The sequence below is a fragment of the Hirundo rustica genome, chromosome 3, assembly GCF_015227805.2.
Source record: "Hirundo rustica isolate bHirRus1 chromosome 3, bHirRus1.pri.v3, whole genome shotgun sequence".
Classification (NCBI taxonomy): Eukaryota; Metazoa; Chordata; class Aves; order Passeriformes; family Hirundinidae; genus Hirundo; species Hirundo rustica.
In genome coordinates, this window is record NC_053452.1 from 60,691,392 (window position 1) to 60,719,212 (window position 27,821).

The window sequence follows — 27,821 nt, forward strand, 5'->3', positions numbered from 1 at the left end:
GGCCAGCCAGATGTTCCATTACTCTGCTTAAGCAATTGTCTACATCCTTCTCCTCTTTAGGACCTGTTTGTCCCACAAGAAATGTTCAGGAAAAGCACACATCAAAAAATGTAATACATCTTTTGTTGTTTAAAGAAAAGCAACATATATTTTTAACTTAATGAAACTACCAGGCTATTTACTTTCCCAAAACTGTCGATCTGAGAAGCAAAGTTTGTCAAAATGCAGCAGATTTCTCCAGAAACAAATGGCCTAAAACCAGTGTGAGAAGAAATATGAGTGTAATGAAGTTCTGGGAGGTACCTCTAACTGGGATTCTGAGCAGAAGTGTCCAAATCTTGCAGAAGAAAGAGGAAAAAAGAAGCAGTTCCTTTGAAGTCTTCCTGAATTTTCTAATCTAGGGAAAGTTCATTGCAAGCATTTCCACCAGTTTAAGCAACAATGGAAACCTTAATGAAGACATGATTTTTGCAGGGGCAGTTGGTTTTAGTACTGTGTCAATTACATTTGCTAAGGCCAATGGCACTGAACACTGGCAGCCACACAAATACAGAGACAGAGGGCAGCTGGGATGGTGCAAACTCAGAAGTCTCTGAAAGCACCAGAGACCAAGCGTCTCCTGTTGCACCCATAAGTTAGGTCTTTTACAGTAGTAGTTACTGGTTTTAGGCATGCATGGGAAGCTGCTGTATTATTTTTTGGAGAAACTGGCAATATTCTACTATCGTTCTTCATGCTTAGTGGTACTAAGGCATCTGGGGAATGAACCAGAAAAGTTCAGACACAGAGTTTTAGAGTCTGTTCGACATATAGAAGGCATCTATAGGTAAAACCCTAACCCAGTAGCGCTGTGGTAATTGTAGCATCTGCTGTATCAAATTTAAAAATGCAGTGACTGGTTTTCCTGAAAAAGAAAAATTATAATTTCCATCTCCTCTCTGACAGAGTCAAAAGCCTTTTTTAATGTTGTTTTAGAATATGGAGGAAGAGATACTAAAAATAATTCATCAGCTTTATTTAAATTATGCAGTGCAATACATAAAACATGAAGATTACAACATCAAGCAATATAGCTGGAACAAATTAAAACTGCTTGTGCATAAGCATTATAATACCTTCTTTAATTACTGGTCCCTAACCTCTTTCAATGGATGTAGAATGAACATGTGGAATTAAGCACAGGTACCTAATAATGCCTGCTCTCTGTTCATTGCCAACACATTGCTTCTCTTTGCTTATATTAATTTCTTTTAAGAGCACTCCTATGAGCTGCATGGTTGCTTTTACTTCTGAAGCACTAAGATTAAAGAAAAAATATTAATCGGTGTCAAATAGCACTTGATTTCCTGAGACTGCACCTTATGAAATATGTAGAATATATGGTGTATTGCCTGTTGACTTAATTTTCACTAGTAGGCTACCCTAAATGAAACCCCAGCACTTAAGATTGGCATCCCTCAGCCTCTTCACAAAAAATAAGATTAAAGCCATGTGTTACATGCAATCACACTGAGATTTTTGAGAAAGCAAACTTGGTATCTTACAGTTTCTTCAGAATTCTGTAAAGAACAGTCAGCAATCTGTCATGATGAGCTTGTTCCCTGCCTTCTAATTTTCCCAGAAATTATACAGGGATTACATATAAAATGCCTTCTTTTACTACAGAGCTCTGCTCCAAAGTAGAAAAATTTATTCTGCGCACTACAAAAAAAGGCATGGCCTGATATGCATGAAGGTTAGGCAAGAAGTTTGTAGTTAATGTCAGGTTATAATGCAAGAAAGGGATGAACTTGTACAGGCAACATATATTATGTGCTGGATTTTGCAAAATCAGTATGGCTGCACACGGTGTAAATAATTTTCAGTTTCCATAGCACTCCCAGGGCCTGCAGCCTGTGCAGCACAGCAGTTGCCACGAGTTTTTCATATCCAGGCCTTTTAGCAGTCAGCACACACACACACATCCAAACACCTTAGGTGAGTGAAAGTCAACCCCCATTCGAAAATCCAGGTTGTAAGGAGGCTTCTCATTAAACCTCCTGCTCAACAGCAAGGCCAGCTGCGTGGTCAGTCCAGGTTGCTCAGAACTGCGTCTGCTTGGGAGTGGAAATCCCTGAGGAACCCACTCCCACGGCCCAGCTGTCCGCAGCATGAGTAACTTTTTCCTTGCACCCAGCCTGACGCTCTCATTTCACCTCACTCCCGTTGTCCCTCAGCAGGACAATGAAGGCCCCGGCTGCCTCTTCTCGACCGGGTCTCCGCGGCAGTCCCGACCCTCCACCTCCCCGCACGGGAGGCTGGCTCCGGCCCCGCACCCTCGGGCATCCCGTCGCGTTCCCGGCGGTGTGTCCGTTCCAACCGCGCGCGGGGCCCCGGCTGGAGGCGGCACCTGCCGAGGGCTGCGGAGAGCCGGGAGGGGTCACCGCCTCCCCTCCGCGCCCGCGCAGCCCGCGGCGCCGCAGCAGCTCATCCCGCTTGGAGACGCCGCGGGACGGCGGCACCGCACCGCGCGCACGGCCGGCGCCCTGCCCGGACTCGCCCGGGGCCACGGCTCGCCAGCGGCGCTGATGGACAGCGTCTCTCCGGCGCGATGCCCACGCTGCGAAGACGCTCCCGAAGCCCGTCCCGGCCCCAGGCTAGAACCGCACGCCCGGCGGGCAAGCTGCCGCTGGAAACGGCCCAGGAAGAGCGGGCGGGGGCGAAGCTCTGCCCGCGGAGATTGACGGCTGCGTCAGCCAATGGCGACGCGGCGAGCGCAGGGGCGGGGCCGGGACGGCCCGGCCGGGAGGGGCGGGGGCGGGGCGCGGGGGCGGCGGGGCGCGGATTGGCCGGGGGGCGGGGCCGGCGGGGTTTTCTCCCGGGCTGGGCTGACGGCCGCGGCCGGGAACTTCGGGAGCGTGCGGGCGCTAGCGGCCGTCCGGGTGGCAGGTACCGGCGGGAGCAGAGCGGGAGCGGCCCCGAGGGAGCGGGAGATGGCGGGGAGGAGGGTCGGGTCGGGCAACCGTGGCGGCGCGCTAGGGGGGCCGCTTTGCCGCGTATCTGTCACCGTTTTCCCTTGGTCCCCTCCGCTTGCCGCGGGATGCGGAGGCTGCGGGCGGGGCCGGCCCGGCTGATCGGGTAGAGCTGCCCCCTCCCTTCTTCCTTCCCTCCTTCTGTGCCGGCCCCGAGCGGCGGCGGCGGCGGGGCGGGCGGACGGGGGCTGTCAGCGCCGCGGCCGGCAGGGGGCGGCAGCGGCGCCGAGGACGCGCGTCCGGGGGCGGCGGGGGCGAGCGACTCCGAGCCGCAGCCCCTCCGCCGCGGGCGGGCAGCGGGGCGGCCGGGGGCGCTGGCTCCTCCCTCCCTCCCTCTTTTTCCCGCAGCCTTGGGCACTGGTCCCGGCGAGGCGAGCCGTGCGGGGCCGCTCCTCGCCGCTCGGTTCCGAGCCTCTCTCGCGGGGCTGCCGGCGCGGGCAGTGTCGCCGCCTCCGGCCGCCGCTCGGGGCGCTCCGGCCGGCGCCGCGCGGGCTCCCGCGGTCCCTGCCGTGCCTGCGTCTACCGCGCTCTTGAATCACCCGCCTCTGGTCTGGGGCCAGGAGGAGAGGGGTGGTTTTCCCCGAAAACCTGTCCCGATGGCTGTTGGTGCCTTTCCCGCATCCGTCGCGTGAACGCTGCGTGAAGAGAGACGGCTGGTTTCCTAATTTCCTTCCTCCCGGAGCACCACTCCTCTCCTCCTGATAACTTCATCTGTTTGCATCTTGGGCTGTTCCTTTCCTTTATCTGTAAGTTAGCAACTGCAGAAAAATGAGCTAAATAGGCCTTTGCACTGAGGCTGTTTATCAAGAATCAGGTAGGGAGTGAAATCGAGGAAGATGTTGCATCCCTAATTTCTCTTCCCTTCAGGATTAGGGTAAAAATAAGTGTAGAATCCTCTTATATGGTTTCTGCCTACTGTTTTAAAATAAGTTCCCCTTTCAAGATCTGATGACATAGCCTCTGAGCATTATGCACTGGGATTTCTTTAAAAAAAAAAGATTTGTTATTTATAAATTTAGGTCCGAAGTTCTTTTCCTATTATTGTTCTTTTGTAAGGCTTTGATTTCAATACTCTGAAGTCTGAATGCACTCAAAAGAGCTATTAACACTGCAGTAACATTTTTTTTTTTTTAGTGTGACGTTCTTCCACAGGTAAAGATCCCACTGAGTTGAACTTAATCCCTTTTGATGTTAATTGTATTGTGCACGCATGTGTATGGCTGGAAGGATCACTGATTGACATAAAGGGAGTTGTTTTGAGGGATTGTCAGCTTGGTGATTGATTTCCACCTTCTGAAAAAAATCACTGCCAGAGAACAGCAATAGACAGCTGGAGTAAGCTTAGGCTGGGATGCTTTGATACCAGTAATAACTAGCAAGCGATTGATTTGATGTGGTTTTTATTTCTTATAAAGCTCTCCAAGACCGGTTTTTAATTAAAATGTTATATTCTATATTTGTTTTAAAGCACAGGTATTGATTTTCCTGGCTTTTTCTGCCTCATTTTCTGCCTGCTGTCATGGGTGCTTCCAGAGTGTTAGTGAAATACAAGAAGCACGGTTCTACAGAACTTAACCTTCAGCAAATTCGCATAAACTTGTGTGTGTTCATTCCTCTAGGGGCTCAAATGAGAAAATGCTTCTTTGAGAGACTCTAAAAGGAAAGCTGCGTCCTTTAACATCATGTTTTGAACAGCAGAAAAACTGAGTCCCTAAGCTGCAGAGCCAACCAGTTACAGAGCAGAAGCAGTTTTGTGGCACCCTGGGTTATAGAGGGTGGCCCTGGAAGGGTATTCAGCAGAAGCACTCTGCTTCAGCTGCTGCTCTCCTCCCTTTCCATTTCTGCTGGCCATGCTGCTTTCTGTCTGCTGTTGACTTCTTGGTGGGAAGTTGAGCTGCTTTCTCTTGCCTAAATTGCAACATTCTGCTGAGTTTCGTTACCTTTGGGCTTAGAAAATGACCTTCCCTTCAGTGTTTCCTGAGGTTATAGATCTCAAAAATTTTTATCAACAGTTTGTACCTGTGGCAGATGAGCTTGCATTGTAAAAATATAATTTGAATGGCCTAGATAAGACTTTTAAAAATATGCATATTCTCTCTGCCCATTTGTTGATAGTGGAGAAGGGGGGGAATTTAGACTTCTTAACATCCAAGGCTGTGTGGAATAAGCTTCCAGGCATCATTCATCTGGAAATAGACCTTTTGTTCCACTTCTACTTGGATAATTTTCCAGTAACTGCAGTCAATTAATAAAATTTTTTTAGATTCAAGGAGCAACAAAGGTAGCATTCTAAAGCTAGTTTGCCTTCCTGATGTCTTAATGGGGATTCAGTGACAACACTTAAGAGCTTTCACTTGGAGAAGGTAACCTGAAGAATAATTGTATTACTTCTAGTAGCCAATATGATCTTAATCAGTTTGTGAGTGTGGATATAGGCAGAATATTAATTTTTCATGGGACCAGCTCCCAAATGCCTTTGAAGATGAAGAGTGTTGGTCGTTAGTGGAGAATGGAGAAGTGTTCTGGGAAGTACAGACATGTAAGGAGGGTGTTGTGGGTTGTGATAAATAATTTGGACATACATTCTCTTTAAGCTGATGTTCAAAAAAGCAAACTAGGTTTATAAGCAGCATTTCAAATACATGACAACACAAAAAAAATCTGTAGTTAGTGGTTGTGGGGTTCCTTTTGGCATTAATCTGGGAAGCATGTTTTAGTACAAAAGACTGATCTATTTTAGGATTAAAAAGGGAGGGAACTAAATAAAAATGATGGTAGATGTACCTGTTACATGGATGAGAGCTATGAAAGTATTTGCTGGCAGAAAAAGGATATAATTAGTTTACATTTTTAATAGTTGTGTCTGCAATGTGTAGCTCTACTCCAATTTTTGAAAGAGGAAGTTTTCTACATTTTTGTTTACTGTGTGTAAATTTCAGTAGGTTAAAAGTGATTTTACTAAAGATTGTAGTGTATAACATTTGCCACTAGATATTTGTAAAGCAAGGTTGAATGCTTTCCTGAGGAAGATGTACTAAGTCAAATTGTGGTTTCATTCTGGAATTGGTCTTAAGTAGGGAGGAGTGAGAAGAGGGAAGGTGGGCTGTCTTCCTCATTGCAAGCAAAATTAACCCAAGAAAAGCAATGTTGGAAAGCTGTTCATTGTGTGCTCACACAATGGGTGGATACAAGAAAGAGGATGGGAGCAAGAAAAGGGGATGTGGAAGCATCTGATTGTTGTAGTCTGGGCCATATAAGACGTCAAACTGCATTGTAAGGGGTTATTTCTGGCCTTCTATTTTGAAAGCAAAGACTACTTTAAACTTTAAGGGTGTTAGACTTTAAAATAAACTTCCACACTTCTATTTTTTTTAAGAGACAAAAATCAAAGTGCAAGTTAAATGACTGGGTGTGGGGTTTCTTTCTCTTCCTATTTGTCTGGGTGTTCACATTTTTAAAATGCTTATCATTTTAGCACTGTTCAATTTCACTTATCTGGTTTTCTAGTTTATTTGGTGGATTAATTTTTCAGTGTAATATGACTCTGAATGATTCCCTTACAGGCAAGGAAGATACTGTGCTGTTATCCAGTTGTCGTAGTCGATTGCACTCTACAAATCTTCAAGATTCCTACTGGAGTGAAAGGTAATTTTTGGTTTATTTTTTTTTACATCAGAAGATTCATTGTATGAATTTACTGTGATAAATTTCAGTAATTTATTTCAATTAGCAATAAATTTCAGTTACATGGCTTGAGTTGTCAGTTTTGTAAAATTATATAGAAAAAACATCTTGATGGTATAGTAAACATTTTGTCTTCTACTTAACAAGTTTTTGGTTTACACTCTTCTGTGAAGGTAATTTTACTGATAACTTATTTCCTCCTCAGACTTCACCTTGTCTTTGAGAACTTTGTAGAGATTTACAGACTAAGTGAAGGCTGTATCAACAAACTATTGGTTAATTACGCTTGGATAATCCAAACATAGCTGTTCTGTATGGCTAGTGAAATGAGGAAAATATATTCCATGTATAGTATGAGATTATAGACTTATGTGTACTCCAGGTGGGATAGCTAAGCAAGAATGCAGGTTTATTTATTTTAACAGACTTAGGGGGAAAATGTTTTTTTTCAGTTGCGATAGTATCTGATGTCTTAGAGGCACTACACAAACACTGCATTACAACAACAGTGTCAGATGCCAGCCAACCCTTTGCTGTGTACATCACAGCTGCCTTTGATGGCATAATGTTTAATGACTGCACTGAAGTATGGGATGCTTTCAAGGCCTGATTTCAGTGAAGTTGGCCTCTTGTGTGAAAACTGTCTCTGCAGATTCTCAGAAGTAGGTAGTAGTATTTTGGTTTTGTTCCTTTGATTGGATTTTTTTCTAAAGGAGATAAGGTACTACTACTGTTCATCTCTATAGTGCTTTTGTTAATAATAGTATGTCTCTTGAGAGGGTTGTTGTGAAGGAGAATTGCAGGAAGATCCTCTTTTTTAAAAACTGGCAGCTTTTGTCAGTGTTTTGGGGGTTAACTGGGTGTTTTACTGGATATTGTATCTACCATGGGGCTCATTTGTCTGTATCTTGTGTTCTCCTCCCTGTATTCTTTCTAAAGGGTGTGATAGTGTTCCTTTTGTCTTTTACCTTACCTTGCTGTTACTAAGTCATGTGGCCTGTGTGTACTGTAAGGTCATTGTTAGAAGATCTGGCCATTGAGTAGTAAAATAGGGTTAGCTAAGGACAGTTTAAAACTGAACTCTGGATTGCCATGATCCTCTTGGCTTGAATCCTCCCTTTTACTTCTAACATTATCTGTGTGGTTTTTTGTTTGCAAAGCAGTAGTTCTGGAAAACTTGTTTCATAGGAAAACACGTTCAGTAACCAGAAAATAAAAATAGACTCTAAAAAAAAAGTCATGGACTCTCGGAAAGATTAGTTTCATCTTAAAATTGCTTGCACTGATGACAAAGCAGAGTTTAAGCAAGTATTTATTGTTGAAATTACTCTCTAATTAGTAGTGTTGTACAGCTAAATGTGACACCAGATTTTACTGTAATTTGCTGCTATCCCATTACTGTGGGTAGAGAAGTATAGACTATAACTGTGGTATTCTTTATAGTGGCCTGGATAAGAATTTGACTACAACGTTTTAAGAACATAGAATGTTATTAAGAGTATGAAAAGCTGCAGTATGTATTTAAAATGCGTGATGTGCTCTCTTACCACAAGGGAAAATTAGAACAGCCTTTTCTAATTTTAAATAATCTGTTGTCATGTATATGGGATTTAAAATATATATTCTTAATTCAAGCTGTTGAATTCATACTAGGCAGACCTTTGAATTCTAACTGATTCAGCATGTATCCTTCTATTTCTGAAAATCAAACCAAAATTAAAATCTGGTGATAAAAATGTGCTTGGGTTTCACATTTGTTGAAATACTTTTATTGGTTGCAGTTACTCACAAAAGAAGGGATTCATCAATTAAACTATGTCAGAATATACTAAGTATGCCTTGCAAATTTCTTTGATCATTTCAGTTTTGTATCTGAAAGTTTCAGTTTTTAAATACAGTGTTTTGTACTTTGTAGACATTTTTTGTAAACAATCTATTTGCTGTTTCCTTAGTTGAAAGAGGCTGTTTTATCCCATTTGGCTTCTCCTTTTGAAGTTGTACTTAAGAGCTGTGTTTAAATACTTCAACTGCTGCTGTTTCATCATTGAGCAGTTAAATGTACCTTGTATATCAATGATCTTCTCTTAGAGGACTGAATCCTTTTTCTTGTATGGCTTTTTGGGTACTTTTCCTGGTAGGGTATTTCATTATTTGACCACAAGTGTGAAATAAACCCAGTGTCTGGGAGGGAAGGAGGTGAAGGAGAGGGTGGGTAGAGTTGGGAACCCACAACCAGAACCAAAGAATGCTGTAGCATTAAATTAATACTTAAGTCCATGTTTTGTCTTATGGCTGCTTTGTCCCCTCTGTAGATGACATTTGTCAAAGATCGTTGTATGATTATGGTTAGGGGCAGCTGCTTGGATGAAGGCTGGGATTGCCACATATCAATGTTACTGCCCCTTCTTTACAAACCTCAGTTGTGATTTTAGTATTAAACCTGTTTTGGATCTCCAGTTACTTCATTAATTAACTTAAGCTGTTGGGTATTTGGCCTCACTCTTCCAGTGTGCTTTCTTGACTCTGTATGTGCTTGAGGGTATGTTACAGAGAGCAATTAATGCTTAATGAAATCTGTGCACTTAGAGATTTATTTTTTGTTCCCCACCCCGCCCTGCCACCCTTGCATTTGCTTATACCGTAGTATTTCCAAGCATGTTGAAATTTTTTCATTCTGAAGGCTGAAATTTCATAGTCTTCAGATATTCTACTGAGTTGAATTGAAGGGTAAGGTGAAACATATTAAAACATTACAGGTTTTTGTCACTTCTGGATTTAGTCCCAGTGACATTTCAGAAAGTAGGAATGCTATTTAAGTGTCATGGAATAACTGCAGAATAATGACTTGGTGTTGAAACTCGAATAATTGAGGTTTTTTGGGGGAGAAGTTTACACTCTTACCAGCACGTTATTCTTCTACCATAGAAATTAAACTGTGTAAGAATGAAGTTAGGAATACTGCAGCCCTGTGTTTTAGGTGACAAAGTTCTTGGAGGAAAGGTGCCTTTTCCATAGAAATGCTCTGTAAAATGAGATCTGTTGTGAGAGAGTTCTATGTTTAATCCGAAGCAAAAATGAAATTGTGCTACAGGACACAGTAATAAATTACAGTGTACTGACTTGGGGAGAGTGGCAGGGTGATGTGGTCAATCTAGTTTTAAGAAGCCACACATATAAATAACATTGCTGCCCCCTTCATATTCCCTCATGTGCCCACTGGTCTTAGGAAATTAAGTAAAAGGTACATGATCCTACATTCTACTTTCATCCTTAGACCATTACAAGGTCAGGAATCCAAACGGAATATATGTAGTCTTAACTGGAGACCAGGTATTAAATGTGAGACAGTTACCACTGGAAGTTTGTACAATTTCAGCCCTGATATGAAAGGATGACTCCAGAAGCTGCTTTAGTTCTTGTCTGTCATGTATTCTGGACTTCTGTTCCTTTTGTTTCAAAAAGCATAATGAAGCTCTATAAAAACACCCACACATTAACTAGTTTGTTTGAAAAGCTAATAAATCCAGCTCTGTATCTTGAGGAATCATGAGGGTTGATATACTGGACTAAGAATTGTGTTTTATTTGCTGCTTGCAACTGGATTTTTGAAGGCTAGTGTGAGAAAGGCAAAATATGTTCCCAATGTATTGGGAGCAACTTTGCTTCAACCACTTTTTCACCTTGATAAAAATGCAGCTTCTTTGCATTTGTCAGACCTTCTGCTCAGTTTCCCTGATTTTTAATTTTTTAAAAAAATTCTTAAGTTGTATTCCAAGGCAACATCTAGTATGAAACTGATTGGCTTACCATAAAATTACCCAGTGGTGGTATGTCATGTCTTGGATAAAGGGCAAGACATGCAGTATGTAGCATGTTAACACTTTGGAATGGGACCAGATGAAAACAGTTTTTGCTGGGTCAACTGTTTAGTCACTGTCATGAGCCCTTATTTTCTGTCTTGAAACACCTTGTTTCCATAAACTGTTGAATGACATGGGAAGATTAATTTGTCTGGTGGATTTACTTGCAATAAAAGAGAGGGGGGGAAAAAGGCTAGTATGTTGTGGTCCACATGTTAAGCCTATTGAACTCAATATCAACCTGCTTCATTCTTTTACTGCTCTGTGATCTTTGCTTGCTCATAAAGAATACTCATTAAAAAAAAATCTGTGGATCCTTCCTGTCCAAAAGCTCACAAGGGTGTTCTTGTTTTACTCGTATTTAAAACAAGTCAGATTTTCTTTAATGGTTTGGTTAAATGTCTTAAGACTTGAAGTAGTTCTGCTACAGAGATATTTTTTTCTGCAAGTGTTATTTTTAAAATTCTGAGTGGGTTTTCATGTTGTATTATTCCCAATGTTAACAATAGTATGTGACTCTTGCTAGAAGGCTCAGTAGGTAAGCAGTTAAACTAACAGCTCAAGTTAACACAAGTCAAGCACAACGCAACAAGTGATTTTATATTCTGTGACTATTTTTAGATCTTTGGTTATATCAAGAAGGTGAAAGCATAAGCACTTATTTTGGGAGAAAATGTGGTTTTTCTCTGCTGGTCCATTTTGGGTGTTTGGGTGGGGGGTTTTTTTGGTGTTTTTTTGGTTGTTGTTGTTGTTAACCTGCCTGCCTAATGCTTTGTTTCAGGTAAGTTTCAGGCAGTATGTTTGTATGTGTGCCCTGGTAAACTGATCATGAAAGTAGCAACTCAAATTAAAGGAAAATAAAGTAAATATTGTCAAAGATACTATTTAATGTAACTTTTTAATTGCTTAAAAGTGGTTTCTGTAGCTTGTCAAATCTGGCTTTTTCTTTCATCATACTCCTGTTTTTCAGTATAAAATGGAATAAAGATGATCCCTCTTTTTGAGAAACAAAGTTGATTTGTGTGGGGTTTTTTGGTTTTTTTTTTATGGGTATGGAATTTTTGATTTCTTTCAGAGAGGACTGGCTTCTCTTGACTGGTTTCAGTTATTTATCTCCTGCTATCTCTATTGATACTATATGTGAACTTGGGCAGACTGTGGTACAGCACTGAGGCATCCTAAAGAAAGTTTAGGAAGGAAATAACCCAATTTAGTGTTCCCATTGGAAAGCTCCAAACCATGTGCTGCTCACTTACTTCTCTACCCCCCCACTCCCTTTCCCCTTCAGTTGGCTAGAGAGGGGAATTGGAAGTACAAAAGGCAGAGGTTGTGGGTAGAGCTAAGAGCAATTTACTGGAAATAGCAATGGAATAAGAAAAGGAACAGTCAGAGCAGCAGTATTAATAATAGTGTATGAGGGAGGTGAACGATTCATGTGTGAGTGCTCCCCACACAGAGCCTGGTGAATACCTAACTACACCACCACACTACATAATGCAGAAGGACTCCTTCCCCTGTCCCCAGAAAATTATGTGATATAGAATAATCTTTGTCTCCTGGTGAGGCTCCCTCTTGGCTACTGTAAAAATTGATCCTGTCCTTGCTTGAATCAAGACATTATCCTCCCCTTAGTCTATACCATTCATGTCATACATGAATCCTACACCTACCAGCTCTATACATACATATATATACACATAGGCATAGGTATCATTTCAGTAGTCAATGGCTGTCCCTGCAAGATATCCATTGAGTTAATTTGGTCTGACTTTGAGCTCTGTACATCTTAGATGTCTTCCAGGGCAGGAGGGCTGGTGTGCTGCCAGGTGGTTGTGAGCATCATCAGGAGCCTCATGTATCTGGAGCAGACCATATTCATTGCCAATGGTCGTTGTGGGATACAGTGGCAGTGTCATTTGGCAGCTAATATTATAAATTCAACATTACAGGCTGTTCTCACCCAAAAATCAAATCCCATTTTGTTTCCTCATCCCTCTTCATTACCCTCCAACTACTTGAGCAGAAACAGTCACACACATAGGTTTGCCTTTGCTTTAGGCAGGACCGATCCGAACTGCTATTCCTCAAATGCACCACGGAGACTTTATCCCCTACTACGGTACGTGGGGGTTTTCACTGGGCAGGAGCAGCTCGATTGGTGGAGCCTCTGGTGTTAACTAAACTAGGTAGCCTTTGCTAAGTGTAGATTCTGGTGTTCGGAGGGCCCATCACCCACCGCTTTCAGTGTGGTTTCTCACAGTCTGTTGTACTGTTCGGTTTTCCCAGGGGCTGGTACATGCTAGGGAATAGGGTACACCCCCTCAGTCCTGTGCTTTTTGGCCCAGGTGTCTGTGAGACTAGTTTTGAAATGTTGTCTGATTCAGTTCTCTCAGGGGTGCCATGTTGCCGCAGGACGTGCTTTTCAAGGCCCAAGATGGTGTTCTGGGCAGTAGCATCAGGCACAGGGTATATCCAGCCAGCCAGGGATTGTTTCCCCCATTGTAAGCATGTAGTACTTGCCCTGGTAGGTTTTCAGCAGTGTGATGCAATCAGTCTGCAGGGCCTCCCCACATTTGTATTTCAGCCATAGAGGCCTTACCTGCTTGGCCTGCTTGATGGCAGCCCATGTTTCACAGTGAGGGATAACCTGGGACATAGTGTCCATGGTTAAGTCCACCCCTTGGTCACAAGCCCATCTGTGTGTCACACTGCTTCCCTCATCACATGAGGTATGATGAGCCTGAGCCAGAAATTATTTACCTTCTGTTGCCAGTCTGTATCCACCTGAGACACTTTTAATTTTGGTGGCTTGATTCAGCTGTCCATTGTTGCGGTGTTCTTTGGTAGCCCAGCTCTTGGGTACACGTGCATCTACACGACATACTTTTACGGCCAGCTTATCTATGTAGGCAGTGATGTCTTGCCACATTTCAGCAGCCCAGATGGATTTCCCTCTGTGCTGCCAATTGACCTTTCTCAGTCGGTCCAGCCACCCCCACATCATTTGCTGCCATCCATGAGTTAGTGTAGAATGTCTAAAGCCCGCTGAATGGCTTTCAGCTCTGTACCCTGGCTTGATCCTCTCAATAGCTTCTGCAGCTCTGTGTAGGACTTCATATGGCAGCTTTCCATTTTTGATGTGTGGCAGGAGCTGTCAGTAAAGAGGGTGTATGGTGTATTGCTTTTCATTTTCTGGTAGATGATTATAAGGTAGGGCCTCTTCAGCATATGTTAACTTCTCCTTTGATGACGATAGCCTGAAATTTTTGCCTTTATGCCAGTTCTTGCTGACTTGGAAGATCCCTGGGTGATTGGGGTTTCCTATTTGAGCTTGCTGTGTGATCCACACAACAACCTGCCTATTCCACATAGTGGCACAGGCGTGATGTGTGGCAGGGATTTTCCCTTTGAACATCCAGCCCAATATTGGCAGTCAGGGTGCCAGAAGAAGCTGTGCTTCAGTGCCAGTCACTTCTGTGACATCTCAAACTCCTCCATAAGCTGCTGGTATCTTAGTTGGGGTGTAACAGGCCTGGCATCCTTTGCATCCCTGACTGCAGAAATCATGGGGTTGTCCTTGAGTCTTCCTGGGTATTTTTTGCCAGAGACTTCAGGAAGGACCTTTCTCCCTTGCTATAGTTTAAAGTATGTTTTTCAAATCTTGTCCTTTCTTGACTGACCCAAGGGATACTGCATGAACAATTTTCTGTTTAATTTGTTCAAAAGCTTGTTGTTGTTCAGGACCCCACTTGATTGAGAGGATTTACAGTCTGACTCTAATCTGGAATATGCATCCTCCAAAAACCTGTAGCATCTAGGAAAGCTGGCATTTCCTTCTTGTTGCTTGGTGGGGACCGGGCTGCGATTTTGTTGACCACATCCACTGGAATCTGACAATTTCTATCTTGCTGTTTTACTCTTAAAAACGACTTTCTCAGATGCTTCAGGTATAGTATTATTTGATAGTTCAAGTACATAACTGGTGCTTGAAAAGCTGAGTGGAAATTCTCTTACTGAAGTTTTTGGGTGTTGTAGAAACTGGAGTAACTTTCTTCTGTGGCAGAACAGTTAGCTTGGTTTTCATCCAGAAACAAAGTTGGAAAGTTTTGCAGTGTATATGTCTTTAATAAAATTAAAGAGAAGCAAAGTCACAGAATAGCAAATTTGTTATCTGACAAAGCAAAATTTCATGAATTTTAAATATTCTTATTAGAACAGCAAGATTCTGCTATAATGGGAATTCCACCTGTACTGTTTTCCTAGTTGTCTGCTGTTATTAGGGTATTAGCACTTTTATAAAAAAAGACAATTCTGCCAATAGATTTTTTGCAAGCCTAAAGTTATAATTATTTCAATTTTTCAGTAATATAAAGTAAAATTACAGAGTTTTTTCTTTAAACATATGTTTGCAGAGCATTATTAGCCTGAAATCTTATGTAATTTATGACAGCATAGAGGGAAAATGTACCATTGTGTAGGAGTAAATTGGAACTGGAGATACTTGGGATGTTTCTGACTGTGAATCATTATTTCTTTGTCTGGTTTGGAGAGCTTGGAGTGGGGCTTTTGTACATTTGATCATGCCTATCTTATATGTGCAACCATTTGAATAGCAAGTCTGGTCACTAACTAGATATTAATTCATTTTTCTTCAATACTAATTTTGAGCTAATTGAAGTAGTGATGTCAGGAAGCAGCTCTGTGTCCATGGATCATGCAAGGCTGATGCTTTTGAACTATTTGCTCCTATTGTGGAACCTTTAAAAAGAAGAATGCACTTAGGAGGCTGAGTATCTCTAGTCTGTATGGAGGTTGTGTTAGGCAGCAGAAGTTGGGTTTTCATTTTCAGCAGTAGATGTACTGTTGTATGGGTTGTGTTTTTTTTTTTTTTTTTCCCTCCACTTCAGTTTATGCTCTAAAGGTGTGGTTTACTGTATTTTCTCCCCTTCATCTTTTCAGCTCCAAACAAACCCTTTGTAACCTCTTCTCCCCACTTCATTTTTTTCTATTCTTTTTTTGGTCTCCCCTTGAATTAAAGTAAACACTGCTGTTGTTTACAAAGTTCTGTGCTGCTGAAGAATTGAAGATGGCTTTTGCTCTGCTAGTCATCGCTAAAGAAACGTTTGTAGTGAGTTGAGAGTGGTCTGATGGTCACGTGCTGTGAAGTTATGCAAAACTTTTTGTCTCTGATGTGAGCAGTAAAATGTTACTTGATCCTCAGCCATATTTTTTAAATGCTACACTCTTTTAGTGTGGAAGGCTTCTTGTTGCTTTATGCAAAAGTGATCGCATTCAGGGCTTTAGCTGGAATTGAAGCAGTCATCTCGGAATACTTTCATTAAGAATAGTCAACATAACGTTGCTACAGTGAGATGATCTAATACAGGCCCTCAAGATGATTGCAACATAAAGACCCTTATGTAGAATCAAGATAAGCCAAATATCCTCCCATATTCAGCCAGTGCTTCTGACCTTTTCTTCTGAAAACAGCTGTTGCTCCTTTCACCACGCTAGACTAAAGGAGATGCCTGGTTGGCTGTTAAGGTGCATCTTCCTTTGCATGAAAAACCTTTCCATTTACTGACCTGTCTTTGTACTTGATAAGTGCTGCCATAGGCTATGCTTTCTTTTCAATAGTATGCATCAATTCACATGACTGAACTGTCTTTGCTGGTACCCTGAAGGCTGGTAATTCTGCAAAGAACTTGATTAGTCTGCAGGAGTTTTAGCAGTAATTCAGTACTTTTCAAGCCAAGAGAGTGTACTACTGTATTCAGTTTTCAAGTTTTTCCACTGATCTGATCGTATTCAATTTTTTTGAATTATTTTTATGCTTTGTTGTATTGCTGCTCTTCTTCAAAACACACTTGTAAATTGTAGCATAGAAGTTTTGAAGAACTGAACAGAAAGATCAAACTCTTCAAACTTTTAGCTTACTGCTACACAGGGAGAAGTGATAGCAAGGGGAAAGTCACTGCATATAGAGTTCATAGTTACAGAGATCCTGGGCTTTGACTTCCACTAACTTTCCATTTCTGATTGCTAAGGAGGGCTTAACTTCTGGGGTGAGAACTAAGATAGAAGGAGAAATCAGAAGTAGGGGGTTTGGGGTGTTTTTTTGTTGTTCTGGTGGGGGTTTTTTGTTTGGTTTTTTGGGGGTGGGGTGTTTTTTTTGTTTGTTTTTCCCCTTAGGTCACCTATGTGTTTTGTTCTGCAGCCTTTGGTACCCTATTAGGATAAGCTGTACTTACTTCACCTAGTGGGTTAATGCCTGTAGTCTTTTTCTCTCACAGCTGGTGGGGCTTTGTGGCTGTTTTTGGAGCTTTGTAGTGTGAGTGGTGATGATACTTAAAGGTCTGACTCGGAGCTAGTTACTGAATAGCATAAAGTAGAGAAAGTGAGAAGTAATCAGACTTGCAGTCTGAAGTAAGGCAGCATTGCTGCGGGTTTTGGCTCACAAAGCCTTTGGGGCAGTGTAACAATGTGTGATCAGTAAAATACTGATTAGTTTCCTGTAAATGGTTTTTATTTCTTCTTAATATCATGACATTTTGACTTCAACATTTAATTTGTGCTATAAAGCTAAAATATTTCTAAAACATCTTCACTGATTGTTGTTGATGTTGACTTAATACTCATGTTTATCTAATACATTATTTAATTAGAGGACTTAATCTCTTCTGTTTATGATACTATCATTGCCTACAGTAATACCATATTTTTAAACTGACCTCTCAGTTAAAGAAGTTCTTGCGTGAAAATGGTTAGTTATGGTGGTTTTTGAGAATCATTACTATTGGTTCACACAAGGTGGGATGCTGAAATAAAGCAGTAGATAAGCATCTGGAAAATAACTTCTTGAGATGAATTTAATGTAATGAAAATTATGGTTCTTTTGTCCTCAAAATGTAGAGATGGATGCATCCGAGATTTCTGAATGTTTTATAATTTTCTTTTAGGTGGTCTTGTGACTGTATTATCTATGTTTGCTCTGTAGCTTACATAAGCTCAGGAAACTAGTGTGTTGTTAAATGTGAGGTATCTCCTGACCTTTCAGAAAAGGTTGAGATGCCATTAAGAGTTCTAAATCAGATGTGAAAAATTCTTGTAATAAGATGTCAAAGACCCTTGACTTCTTTCTCTTCCCCTTAGAGTCCAAAAAATATCATAATTTGATTTATGCTTTTATTTTCTCCCAAGTTAAGAAACTTAATTAAGCAGCTTAAGTTCTACAAAGCCTGCAAGTGAACTTGTCTGATGTATTTTGTGACAGATTTTTCTAACACAGCCTAATGAACTGGTTCTTTCAGTACCTGTTTTCTTTGTTTTCTTATATTATTCCCAAAGTATACTTGATGCAGAACTATCCGAATTATCACTAGATAAGTATTTATTTTGTGTAGCTGGTAGGTGCTAACAATGAAGCTGGTAAGGCAAATAAAATAGGTTTACTTATGGGTTCATACTAGACACTCTTCTCTAATTGGGATTTCTTTCCCACCAAACTGGCGTTGTCCTGGTTAAATTAAGTATTATTGAGACCTCTGGGCCACTGCTAAATTTGGTTCAAATTGACCATTGGACTTAAACGTTACTAAAGAAAAATAACAGATGAACAGGCAGACTGCATAGATCTTGTTTCTGTAGTAAATCAGGCCAACAACTGTAATGTTTCAAACAGCATTCTTATTGGAGTTCAAAGTAATATTTTCCATCCTGTTCCTAACACAGGTGGTGATGGTTGATATTTCTTCTTCTCAGTTTGATTAGGTTTATAGCTGGTTTTCTGAAATCTTTAGCCCTTTTGCCTGCTTTTTACTTTCAAGAATGCTTAATACTTTTACTAAAAAAGTGAGTGCTTGTAGAATTTTTGCTGTCAGGCAAAGTTTTGCTGCTATATAGCCTCTGTTATTCATTGGATCATATAACTGTTCAGGTTGGAAAAGACCTTTCAGATTATTGAATCCAACTGTTAGGTTAACACTGCCAAGTCCACCACTAAACCATGTCCCCATGCACTGCATCTCCAAGTCTTTTAAATACTTCCAGAGATGGTGACAACCACTTCCCTGGGCAGCCTGTTCCAGTGCCTGACCATCCTTTCAGTGAAGAGACCATCCCTTCTATCCAATCTAAACCTCCCCTGGTGTAACCTGCTGTAACCTGGAGCTGTTTTCCTCTTGTCTTATCGGTTGTTACTTGGGAGGCAGACACTCATCTTGCTTACAACCTCTGTTCCAAAAACCACGTCAACTGTTTTGCTGTATCCTCTCTAAGCTTTTATATTTATGCTACTGAATATAATTTAGCAACTGAAGTCCCCGACAGCTTGTTATGAGTGAAAGGTCTTGTTTCCTCCTTTTTTGCAAATAGGAAAAGATGTTAACTAGCAGAAGGATGTTGCAAGTTAGGGAAGATATAGTCGTGATTGTTACCTTAGTAACACTTAAGTAATTTGCTGGGTATCTTTTCAGTACTTGGAAACTCAACTCTGTTAGACCTTAAATGACAACTGTTTCTCCTTTGAAATCCTTATTATGAAAGTAAGAGCTTTCTTAAATGTATTAAGATTATTTTTGATGAAGGGTTTTAATGCAGTTATCAGTATCTCCTTCACTTTTTTTTTGCAACAGATCTATTGAATGTCTTGTTAGCTACATTTAGTTTTTCTTTAATGAGGAGTCTTTTGAAATTCTAGCCTTGGTTTGTGTAGTATTTTACAAGTATCTCTCATGGTAATATACTAAATAAATTACTGGACATTGCCACACTACGGTAATGAAGTAAGCTTGAGTGTTTCAGTCCTGTACTGTTGTCTGTTACTTGATTTCCAGATCCACAAATTTGTTTGGCCTTTTTAAGCCACAGAAACTGTCCCTCAACTTACATATATCCAGCATTCTGACTGGAAAGTTTGTAGCAAACTTCTCCATTCCTCATTTTAACCAGGGGCATGCCATGATTCAAGTGTAAAAACCCCTAGTCCTTCACAGGTATTCCTTTGCTGTTTCCGCCCAGGAGAGAAACTACTAGTACAGAACACTGTGGAGTGAGCCCAGGAACAGCTGGGACTATGTCCACCAACAAATCCAGCCCTCTAACATGTTTTGAAGTGTTTCATGAGTAACAGGAGGTAGAGACTCTCCTAGACTCCAAAACTTGTCCTGGTGATTATCATCTGAGTTGCTAAGAAAATACAGAATATGCTTGTTCAAATGATCCTGAGTATTCCAGTCAGAGAATTAACTGAGCTTCTTTTCTGCGTGAAAGGCGTGCTATTTCTTTTTCTCTGGCCTTAAGCATGTGGGAAAGAAGATCATTTCTAAGCAAAGGGAAAAGGAAATTGTCTCATATTTATTAAATCCTTTTCCTATCAGGAAGTATGCATCAGAATTATATGCTTGGCAAGCAAGAGTACATATTTTGGCACATTTTTCTCTTTGTAATTTTAACAGCCTGCCAGCATTGCAGGCAACACTAGCAGCAGTCTGTGTCCCAGACAGTTTTGATTATAAATCCCAGTCTCTGCAGCGGGGCAGAAGGCTCTGTGAGGATGGGTACTGTTTGGTCTTCTTGGATCCTTTTCCTGCCCAAGTGCACTGGGTAAAGAGAGGGTAAGGGATAAATGGAGAAGGCAAGATTATGATCATACTTCTGGTAGCTCCTCTGCATCCTAGTTAAATATCCTGTGTAAATTTGAGGAGAGTCCAGGCGTGTTGTGGTGGAACTGATGATCTGCAGTCTAATTGTATCTGAAAGATCTCCAACAAACCATTGTTTGAGTGCACCAACCCCCAGAATTACAAATGGCATTGCCCACACAGGCATTCCAGAAATTGTGGACACAGTCTTTTCTTGCTTATCAAATGGAAAGTTAAAGGGTAAATATCTTTTAAAGTTCTGTTGGGACCAAACATAAAGTTGTGCACTTTAATCCTCCATCAGTGCTCAGACCTGTATTGCTAATTGTGCCATTTGAGGTGGCAGTGGCTTCCCCATTTACACAAGAACGAGGAAAAAATATCTGAGCATTGTTATGTTTGATGTGAAGATTTTCTGTGATAGCGATGACCACGCTGCTGAAATAACTTAGATTTTTTTAAATAAGTAAAACAAGTGTGAAGGGAAGCAAATGAGGAGAGTAGGTGTCCTTGTATGTGAAAGATTCTGAGGAAGAGGCTAGATGTCCAATTATCCTTTGGTTTTCCAGAAGAGTTTAGTACCTTGAGTGCTTGTTTATTTCAGATACTCAAATTGCTTACATAAGCATGCTTAATGAGGTAGCTAAAGTGTTGCATTAATACAGTTTGAGTGTTACGTCAAGTTCTTGTTCTTCTAAGATATTTGAATAGAGTACAGTTCAGAAATTTTAGGGGAACCTTCCATGTAAAAATCCATTTTATCATCATTCTGTGGAATGAATATGGAGAGTAGCAAATCACGGAATTTCGTATGTCTTTCCAATTTATGCCTTCAAGCAACTTTCATTGCATTTAAAACTTGCTTAAAAATGTGTAAAGCTTACATATTAAAATCTAGGATATTCACTTTATTATAGAAGTTAATGTTTTTAGTGCATGGGAGTGAAATGTATAAGAAATATTTTGACTAATTTTTGTATTGTAAACTAATTTTGTGGAGCAGTTAAGTTACATATTTTGGGTTTTGGTTAATATGGGATTTTTTTTCTGGAAACACTTTTTTAAAGCCAGTCAGTTTCTTTTAACACTGAGATTTAAAGTTAGCATCTTAACAAAAAAATGGAAGCTTATCTACTGACATTGTTTTTAACCTCATGTAAGCTCTATATGTGATCTGTTTTCAAGGCATGTAAATTTCCTGTCTACCTATATGATTGTGTGAAATGCTAAAGACAAATTGTTGGTGCTCTTAGCTTAGTTTTATCATATCTGTTGGTCTGTGGTTTGATCTCAAATGTGGCTTTTTAAGTCTGAAACAAGGAAAGCTGAAGTTAGGGAAGGAAAGAAAATTACATAAATTGTTACTGTTTGCCTTAATGGTATCATATAGGCCGTTCAATGAGTTGGTATTAACTAGCAGAAAAGTGTTGTTGTTGATTTCCCAGACTAAGTCTCTATTGTGTGTATAGTGTGAAAACAAACAGAAATGTTTGATTACTTCTTATAATTCCTTTGGCTACAGTTCTTCACTTAAGAAACTTCTGCCACTGTTCACAGTTCTGTATTATGTCTTTTCCTTACCACATTAACAGACTGCTGCTTTAACTTCCTTCACACATCCTACAGAAAGATTGCACCTTGTTTACTTCCATTTTCTGTTTAGGTAGCTTCTCCTTAAACCACATGCCTGAAATAGTTTATTTTAGATATCAGGTGGGGAGTCACATATCAAAACAAAATTGTAAAGAGCAGTTGTAACCTTACTAGGTGGTACCCAACATCCTTCTTCCAGGCCAGGAATTACTGTTCATTCAGTTTGTTAAAAATTAGCTTGATTATGAATGGGCACACTTGATGTGCACTGCAATGAAAAAATTAATGAAAGAGCATTGTAAACAGTTTTTGGGCAGGGGTACCAAATGGGGCTAGATTTAACCAGATGGATGCCACAATTTAAAAAATTGTGCTATCCTATCTACCCATTCAAACGTGCGCTTGTTTGATATTCCTGAATGAAGGTAACAATACTTACTGCTATAATAATACACAAAAATAACTCTTTGAAATTATTACTGAAAATACTTTATGCCTATGACATAATTCTGGATAAGCTGCAAAGCTCTTAATGACTGACAGATTGTGGATAATAGTGGAGTACAGTTTTTAAACACTTAAAGAATGAGCCTATGGCTGAGAAATACTGGCAAGTTGTAGATATTGCAGATATCGAGAGTGTTGAAGGAAAATGCAGATGTTACACAATAATTTTTAAAATATGTATGTATGCCCTGAGTCTCTGTAAAATGCAGGTAGCTGATGGCAGCAGTTCAGTTAAGTATAGCTGTAAACAGAGGGACAGCTGTAAAGGGATGAGGAATTTATAGTATAGCTTTGTAGTGTAATTGCAAGCTTAATGCAGAAGAATGTCTCCTGAGGCACTTCAGGAGGTTCAAGTGAAATAATTCACAGTGAATTTAGCAGTAGCTGGAAACAAACTAATTTCTTGTTTTGTTTCAGTAGTAGCAGTAGGAGCCTGCTTTCCTTTTCTACCCACCCTCACCCTCTCAAAGAATGAAGCTTAACTGAAATGCTTAGCTTAAACCCTTGTGAGGGCTCATTGGAATGATTATACAACAGTTTGCCAAACAGCTGGGGTTTTATAACTAAAAGTTAATGTTCAGGGCAAAGTCATAGTTTTAATGTTTTTGGAAGGAGGAGGTATAAACAAAATTTGCCTTTCTTACATGCTTTGCTTAACAGTTTTTGTCACTGAATTGATCTGCAGGTGGGGCTGATAAGGGCAGCAAAACCTCAGTCTAAAACCAAAAGATAAGATTCTCTGGGTGGAGGCTCTTTTTTGTCTGCTTTGGCACAAAGGCTGCATGAATGGCTGAGAGTGCTGATGCTGTGCCCACTCCTCTGCCTCTGCATCCTGCCTTGTCCTGTCCTGGCATTTATGATGGTGAGGGATGGTAAGACAACTGCATGTTGATGCAATAGCTCTCTGTTGCGAAAGGCAGAGGCAAGCTAGAGCAAAGCTTAATTCCTGCAGTATCCTTAGCTCTGTTTCTGTTCTGGTTGATGGTGGTCAGGTTCTTGGGAAGCTGTCAAAGGTCGGTAATTTGGACAGAGAGAAGTCAGGAGCACAATAACAGTAGTGAGGGTGGGGTTGTCACTGGGACTCCTAACTATGGAAGAAATGGAAGTTGGAGTTGGTACTGTTGCTGCAGCAAAAATGAATTTAACTGGAAAAAGCTAGTTTTGTCAGTACTCCCGGGAACCCTTTAATTTGTGCTGCCTTGTCACCAAACTTTCAAATGAATGATATTATGCAGTTGTGTGACTGGTGCCTCTTAAGAGAATAGACAAAAACAAAATATCAGTTATACTTAAAAGTGTTGTTTTGTTTTGCTTTTGAAAATGCACTCATAATAATTGATATCATGCATCTCCTCTGATAGCTTTTCTTAAAATAAGCTTCCTTTTTATTCTTTGCCTTATCAGGATGTTAGAAATAGGATAAAGGGTTGAAGGAACCTTGAAAAGCTTCAGTGTTTCAATAATGTGTACAGAACTTAAAGCTAAGGTAATTTGAGAAATGTGGTGCTTGACCTATGATACTGCTCCAGTTTGCTGTTAGAATTGGAGGAACTAGCCAAACCAGTAAATCCACTGTGTAAAAAACAGTATTCTGGGGAAAAAACCAAAAAACCAAAAAAAACAACCTTCAACAAATCCTTTATAAATCAAAAAAATATGTTAAACTACTGTGAAAGTCTTCAGTTTCTCAAAAAAAGTCAATGCAGAGTAACCAGTCTAATACTGGAATACAGATGGTTGTGTCATGCCAATAGAAAACTTTTTACTACTAAAGATTTCACTTCTCAAATTTTCTTCTTTCTAATATTTCTGGAGATATGAAATGTTCACCTTTAATATTGCTTTCTACTTATTTTATAGTACAACCATTTGAAGAGAATTTATCATTAGTATTTGTTGTACCTGACATTTACTTGGATGCCAGTCTTGGAGTTGCCCTGACAACGAGTTCTGAGATGATCAAATCTATCTCCTATGACTTCTAATACATGTAGTGTCGTAGAAGGATATTTCTCAGTTTCTGCAATACACTATGCTTCAAACTGGAATTGATGATATATTTATATTGTATTCCAAATGCAGCCATGGGTTAGAGGTATTGACAAGTCAGTCACTGCAAAATAAAGTGCTGTGTGTCCCCAGATGAAACAAGTTTTCCTTGAAAATTTTATTTCTGTGGAATAGCTCTCTCACTGTTGTGTGTAGTCAGATGCAAAGCATTGTATTCTGTCAGTCTATGCAAATTTTGGAAAGGAAATTAGGCGAATCTCTCTTGAGTATGGATTTAGGCACTTCTTTTTTCCTTATAGCAAGTATTCCTTTAATTATCTTGAAATTTTCAGGAATAGCATTTTAAATGGACATTGAAATGGGCCTGGTTTAACAGTCAGTAGGAAACTAGTTGTTCACAGTTGTTTAGTGCTATCCTAAAGCAGCGCTGCTGTTAAAGTGACAGTGAACTTCATTGCCCTGTGATTTCACACCAAAATTTTTGTTTGCTGAGAACCTAGGAGTTGCAGACTCTTTCTAGAGAGGGAAGCATTGGCAGTAATTCACGAGTGGGACTGCTGAGTGCTGTGTGTCCACATGGATTCACTGTTATGTCAGGATTGATCCTGTGATGTCCCTATGGCTGGTGGTGATTTAGGAGACCCTGTCTGCCTTTGTGATAAACTGATATTGATAATTAATTTGGAAGGGGACCCCCTTCTAGGCTGCCAGAAGATACATTTACTGTAGTTGTGGACTGTCTGGGACCACACTGTTGCTCAAGGGTGAAAGTTAGTTTCTGTAAAGTCCTGTTTATATAAATACATTTGTCTTGTGCCTAAGTCCATAGAGAATACTTGAAAAACACATTACAGTTCAGACTTAATTTTAGAACTGAAGACTTCTACAAATGTGACAACTGGCAGTTTCTGGGAATTTATAGATAGCCTGTAATAAATATCTGTGTGAGGTCTATATAGTGAGGGACATTGCCATCAGTGCTCTCTGACAGGAAACAGCTTGTAAATTGGGGAGGTAGCGGGGGCACAAAATTAAGCAGTTAACAAATCAATGATCAAAACTCACTTTTTTTTTTTAAGAGAAGACTGATAGCCTAATTTGGTGGATGAGATTGCTGGAGTGGACTTTTGTCTTGCTTTGTTTTATTTAGAATTTACATCTATTAATTGACAAGTGGCAGAATTACATTTTCAGTGCATGAGTCCCAAATGTGAACACTGCTGAGTTAGAGGTTCAAACCATGGCAGACTTGATGTATTTGCTTATTGAGGCACTGGTGTGTCTGACCTAATTGGGTCATAAATTCCAGCTTTTGTTCTCAGCCTTTTTTTTTGAGGGCTTGTCAGACTTTAATACTGATCGCTGCATGAAAAATTGCTTCTCACCGAGTACTCTGGAAAATTCAACAATGGTAACCTCTGGAGCATGAAAAGGTCCTGAAAGGTATTGGCTTGAGTTTGTTACTTCAGTTTTTTGGGGTAGTTGCAGTGCTGCTCTATTGCTTTAATGTTTTGACACCTACAAGTTGAATGGTATAGTGGTTTGTAGTTTAGTGAGAAGGTAACTGGAAGTTTTGCAATACTAATATTTTTGTGCTCGTAAAGAAATAGCTCAAAATTCATCATTTTCATTTAACTAAAAAAGTTGTAGTTCACGATACAAAATATTTCTAGAGGCTAAATTAAATTTCTGTAAATGGGGGAATAGGCATGATGTTCTTCATACCAGTTTTTATGGGTATATATCCTTTCTTAGACAACTCTGATATATTGTGGGTTTCTTATGAAAGTCACTTATTAACTTTCATTGGAAAAGCTGTTGCATTCAAAGCAGATTTGCTTCTAGCAGCCAAAAAATTCACTTTAGAACAAGGAATACTTAAGTAACTGCCTAATATATCATCTCTGTTAATTAGCTGGAGTGCATTGCTTTACATGATTGAGTGTCCATGTGGAGATTAATTATACTCTGACTCGTAGGCAAATCTTGCTGTAATAAAAAAGAAATTATCTATGATTTGTCTGGAAATCTTTTCTGTCAGAGTTAAAGAAATACCTAATCTCTGTATGCTGTGAGAATTGCGATGTTGGCTTGGTTAGGTAGTTGCAAAACACAATGTAATGCAAATCAGAACATTCCAAATTGTCAGCATATGCAGTACTTCCACAGTTTTTCTCCAGATAAATGTGTGAGGCTCTGGCAGACTGTACAGTGATGTCTGCCATGTCTCCCACATAGGTTACACTGTAGCATCCTACTGCTGCCAAAAGGATGGATGGGTGAGGCTTCTGTATCTTGCCAAGGAACTTAATGGCTGATTGCTTGAAGCGATGCTTCTTTAGTTTGGTCTCTTTTTTAACTTAGTTGTAGATAATTTCTAGGATTATCTGCATATCTTGACTGAAAATGTTAACACTGGAAATATGGGCTTTTTTCACCACTACATTTTTAATTATATCCTGTTATTTAAATGAAATAAATGAGAGAACTGTAAGGCTGGATATTATGCAAGTGTTCTGCATGTGGTGCACAAAAAGGCAGCATTCAATGAGTTTCTCTGATTAAAAAAAGTTTTTACATATTCAGTTTCAGCAATTACCAGCTGAAAATTCTTAAAAGGCTTTAACATTTATGATAATCTGAATTATTTTGTGACCAATCTTTATTATAAGAGAATGTCACATGTAGGAGGGTACTTCCTGAGGAATCCTTGGCTGGATGGCAGATAAGACTAGAGTATACAGAATTAAAGAATGGCTGTGGTTGAAAGGGACCCCTGGTGATCACATAGTCCAACTCCCCTGCTAAAGCAGATTCACCTGCAGCAGCTTGTACAGGATCCTGGGCAGGCAGGTTTTGAATATCTCCAAATAAGGAGACTTCACAACCTTTCTGGGTAGCCTTTTCCAGTGCTCTGTCACCCTCACAGTAAAGAAGTTTTTCCTCATACTCAGATGGAATTTCCTATGTTTAAGTTTGTCCTGTCTCTGGGCACCACTGAAGAGTCTGGCCCCATCTTCTTGACACCTGTCCTTAAGATATTTGTGCACATTGATAAGATCAACTTCGTTTGTCTCTAGGCCAAACAGTCACAGCTCTGAGAGAGACGCTTCTGTCCCCTAATCACCTTCATAGCCTTCACTTTAACTCTCTCCAGTAGTTCCTTGTCTATTTTGGACTGGGAAGCTCAGAACTGGACACAGAACTGCAGGTGCAGCCTTGTTAAGGATGGGTAGAGGGGCAGGGTCACCGGCTCTTTCTAATGCATCCCAGGATACCACTGACCTAATTGGCCACAAGGGCACATTGCTGGTTTATGGACAGCTTGCTGTCCACCAGGATCCCCCAAGTCTTCTCTGAAGACTTGCTACAGGTCAGCTCCTAACTTTTACTGGTGCACAGGGTTATTCCTTGCTGGTCTTTGTTGAACATCATTGAGTTCCCCTCTGCCCAGCTCTCAAGCTTGTCTAGGTCTTTCTGAGTGGCACACACACATTTGTGTGCAAGCGTTTAAA

At 40.4% G+C, this 27,821-nt stretch overlaps 1 protein-coding gene across 15 annotated transcripts in view; it reads left to right on the forward strand.

The window, feature by feature from the left end:
• The first annotated feature begins 2,865 nt into the window (after positions 1-2,865).
• Positions 2,866-27,821, forward strand: part of EPB41L2 (erythrocyte membrane protein band 4.1 like 2) — a 109,095-nt gene continuing 84,139 nt past the window's right edge. For 13 of the 15 annotated variants that reach the window (XM_058420034.1, XM_040060419.1, XM_040060431.1 and 10 more), the window contains exons 1-2: positions 2,866-2,928; positions 6,575-6,656. The gene's annotated coding sequence lies outside the window, so the exon portion shown is untranslated. Of the gene's footprint in view, positions 2,929-3,619; positions 3,758-5,274; positions 5,375-6,574; positions 6,657-27,821 lie in introns of those variants that run through there. The other 2 variants (XM_040060421.2, XM_040060420.2) reach the window with 2 other exon arrangements.